The sequence below is a fragment of the Ovis canadensis genome, chromosome 3, assembly GCF_042477335.2.
Source record: "Ovis canadensis isolate MfBH-ARS-UI-01 breed Bighorn chromosome 3, ARS-UI_OviCan_v2, whole genome shotgun sequence".
Classification (NCBI taxonomy): domain Eukaryota; kingdom Metazoa; phylum Chordata; class Mammalia; order Artiodactyla; family Bovidae; genus Ovis; species Ovis canadensis.
The window spans coordinates 80,807,591-80,812,038 of record NC_091247.1 but is presented as its reverse complement, the minus strand read 5'-3'; the positions used below and the strand labels follow the sequence as shown (position 1 = coordinate 80,812,038).

Here is a 4,448-nt window from a genome sequence, read left to right as displayed (position 1 = left end):
TGGCAGGACGGTTCTTTACCACTAGTGCCACCTGTTCCATTGTTTAATAGACCACATTTATCCATTCTCCTCTCGAAATTTGGATAGGTTCCAGCTTTTCCTCTAACAATGCTGCTGTGAACTTTCTTGTATGTGTCAGCTGATGAGTGTATGTAGAACTTTCTCTACATCAGTTTTTTTTTCCAATTTTGATTGGGACTGATAATAAGAAATGCATTATGCCTAAAACAACTACACCTGAATACTCATACATTGTAACTGCAAGAAAAATTTCTTGAACTGTTTATTACTCTACAGGAGCTATGTGCTCTGATATTTTGTGTCTTTTTTTTTTTAAGTTGTGGTAAATACACATAAGAAAATTTACCATCTTAACCATTGCTTTTTAAAAAAAAAAAGAAAGAACAGCCCCAGGGTGGAGCCACTGGCCCCAAACTTCATTGCAAACCAAGACTTCATTGCAGTCTCAGCCTGTCTCAAGAATGGAATTTCTAAACAGCACTAGAGAGGTAACCTTACCTGAAACAATCTGTTCTTTTCCTTTATTGTTAACCTCCTTGTCCCACATCATTTCTATAGAAGCTTCCCATTTTGTACCACTTATGGAGTGCCTTCCTATTTACTAGGTGGGATGCTGCCTGATCCATGAATCATTGAATAAAGCCAATTAGATCTTCAAGTTTACTTGGTTGAATTTTGTATTTTAACACCTTTTTCAAGTGTCTCCCTTTTTTCAGTATATGTTTCCAGGTCACTGAAATTAACTTCATAACAATCTGAATTCCAGCCCTTTTTAAATTTTGGCCCAACCATTTGAAAGTAAGGGGCAGACATTGTGCCTGTTCCCCACAAAATTAGAGCATGAGCTTGGAGACAAACAAACACAACAAACATGTATGTGAAAAGGCAGTAACTGCCATTGAGAAGATAGGAAATAGAATATGAGACTGGACTGTGGCGAGATTTGTTGCCATTTTAAACAGAGTGGTCAGGGTAGGCCTCCTGGAGTAAAGATTTATAAAATTTCTGTGTGGAGGGAACAGCCACTGCAGTGATATCAGGCAGGAAATTGGTGTGGAAGAACCACAAGGAGGCCAGTGTGCCTGGAGCCAAGTAAGCAAAGGTTCATGTTATAGGGGATGAAACAAGGGAGTTCCATTATGTAAAGTCTTACAAGGACTTTAAGTGAAGTGGGGAGTCATTTTGAGCAGGAAGTGATAGGATTAATCTACAAAGAGCCACTGGATCTACTTTGTTGAGACTGGACTTTAGCAGAAGTGGGAAGACCAGTGAGTGAAGAGGCTATTGCTATAAACTAAACAGGCAAGATGCTGGCGGCTCAGATCAGAACAGTAGCAGTGGAATGTGTGAAGAGTGGACAAATTCAGGATATGATTTGGAAGTAAGCCAACAGGATTTCCTGAAAGATAAAATAGGGTATGAGGAAAAGAAGAATTAAAGATGATTCCAAGATTTCTGATCTGAGCAACTGGAAGGATAAAGTTGCCATTCATAGAGTGATGGGGCAAAAGTTTGCTTGGAGTGGGTTTGAATAGGTGTAAAAGAGACTGGGAAGAAAAGAACTGACAATGATGAGATCAAGCAGAGACAACTCCAGTGCTTCTAGTATACAGGGGCAAATAAATGGAGTGGTAACTTTAGGGGAAATAGAGGCAAAAGAAAGCTCAGGTTTTAAAGACTGAAAGAGTAACATGTTTGGAAAAGAGCTTTTGTGTGTGTGTGTGTGTGTGTGTGTAGTCACCTTGCACTGCCAGCTTGTAAGTGCTTACTCAGTCATGTCCGACTCTGCGACCCCATGGACTGCAGCCCACCAGGCTCGTCTGTCCATGGAATTTTCCAGGCAAGAATACTAGAGTGGGTTGCCATTTACTACTCCAGAAGATCTTCGAACTCCAGAAGGGTTCGAACCCACATCTTTTGCACCTCCTGCTTTGACAGGCAGGTTCTTTACTGCTTGCACCACCTGGGAAGCCCAACTTGAGACTATTTTAAATTCTCTGCTTGAGATTTTTCAGAACATAGCATGAATTTGGGCTATGAACCATTTTTAAGTAGCTATATATTTTATTAGTAAAAACTTACTCCGTGGTAATTTTTGAAGACTCAGTAATCCTTAATATATAAAAGTATAAAAGAAAACACATAAGTGGCACCTTATTGTGAAAGTGTGGGCTACATAAAATCACGAAAATTTATTAGTATATCTGGGTTTTAAGTGTAGTTTAAATATGTACCTGTTTAAAGCAGGTACAAATTCCCTCAATTAGGGAAAGGAATATTTTTATAGTTATTTAGTGTTACATTGGAGAAGACAATGGCACCCCACTCCAGTACTCTTGCCTGGAAAAATCCCATGGATGGAGGAGCCTGGTAGGCTGCAGTCCATGAGGTCGCTAAGAGTTGGACACGACTGAGCGACTTCACTTTCACTTTTCACTTTCATGCATTGGAGAAGGAAATGGAAACCCACTCCAGTGTTTTTGCCTGGAGAATCCCAGGGATGGGGGAGCCTGGTGGGCTGCCGTCTATGGGGTCACACAGAGTTGGACACGACTGAAGCGACTTAGCAGCAGCAGCAGCAGCAGCAGCAGCAGCAGTGATACGTTTTCATACATAATGATTTTTTAACTTCTTTTATATTTGAATAATTAAAATTTGACCTTTTAAAACCACAAAAAGGGATTTAATTGCCTATTCATTTAATACTTGTTCATAAACTTCACTCCAATTGTGGGTATCTCCTATAGGTGTTGTTTTTCATAACCGAAAATCATAATAGTCTATCAGTCACCACATTCTAAAAAAGTATACTTTATGATAAGCTGCCAGCAATGCATGGTGATTTATGTAATTAAGGAATCCCTCATAATAATCCCTGTTTAATAGTTTCATGTGTAAAATGAAATCCAAAAGCATATACTAGAACTATGAATATGATTTATTGTTTGTTAATATATTTTGTTCTTTGTTAATATAATAAAAATGTTATTTGGTAATATAAGTTTGTCCCCAAGTCAATGAAAGAAAGCATTCTTTACTTACCTATTGATACATAATAAATGATTCCTAAACTTAATGTCTAAAACACTATTGTGCTGTGCTTAGTTGCTCAGTCATGTCCAACTCTTTACCACCCCATGGACTGTAGCGCACCAGGCTCCTCTATCCATGGGGATTCTCCAGGCAAGATACTGGAGTGGGTTGCCATGCCCTCCTCCAGTGGATCTTCCCAACCCAGGGATCGAACCCAGGTCTCCTGCATTGCAGTCAGATTCTTTACCATCTGAGTCACCAGGGAAGCCCATAAACACTATTAACACTTATTATCTCTCAGTTTCTGTGGGTCAGAAATTCAGCAGCTGCTTGGCTCAGTCCTTCTGGCCAGAGGTCTCTAATGAGACCCTAGGGTTAGAGGATCCATTTCTAAGATAACTTAATTCAGTGGTGCTTGTTGTTAACAAAAGGCCTTAGTTACTCCATGTGTGGGTCTCTCCCCCGAGCTACTTGAGCATTCTCAACACAGTAGCTGGCCTTGCCCAGAAAAAGCAAGGTAGAAGCATCAATGGTTTATATGGCCCAGCCACAGAAGTCACATACCATCTCAACAATACAGTACTGATTACAAAGGTCAGCCCTACTCATTGTACTGGTCATTGTAAGAAGGGACTACACCAACAGATAAATGCCAGAAGGCCAGTGTAATTGGGGGGCCACTTTAGAGGCTAGCTACCACTGTCTATAACACATCTGCAAATTTTTCTCAATACTTAAAATACACTGACTAATGGATCACAAGTAAGAAACTATTTATGAGTTGTTTGATTATAATTTCCACAATAGACCTTGTGGAAACCCTTAAATGTTCTTGCATGTGTTTTTACAAACTTACTTGCCTTTAATGACATACATTCTCATAGAAGACAGCCACAGAATTTAATCATAAGGTAGGTTTACCAGATGCACAGGGCTTCATGGGGCATGGATGTCAGCAGCCCTCATACCAGACTGGCTGACAGAGCAGAAGCCAATCAAAATGATCCAATGGGTCCTAGAGGAGAATGACCAGCTGATCTGCCATATCGTATCAGAACTAAAGCCTGGCCAACAAGTGCATCCAGTACCAGCATGTGTTACATACAAATCTCATTTATTTAGCTACCATCAGAGATGACAACCCAACCAGTGCTTCAAAAGTAATGGCTGTTGTGAGGAGTCATTGAATGTAATTATTTCCTATGAAGTAGAGACAGAATCTTTTACCATCTTTACTGCTTAAAACATAAATGCAGCTTCTGTGACTCTTTAAAAAAATGTGAAGAAAGCCACTGAATTAACTATGCTCAGTGTAAATATTTATTTTAATAATTAAGCAAATTCCCTTAAAAATAAAAAATCTAGGTTTATTATGCATAAGGATTCTGATCTTA

General features: G+C 39.4%; 1 pseudogene; it reads left to right on the top strand.

Moving 5' to 3' along the window:
- Nucleotides 1-4,003: 4,003 nt before the first annotated feature.
- On the top strand, nt 4,004-4,241 carry LOC138436268 (SS18-like protein 2 pseudogene; annotated as a pseudogene).
- Nucleotides 4,242-4,448: the final 207 nt, after the last annotated feature.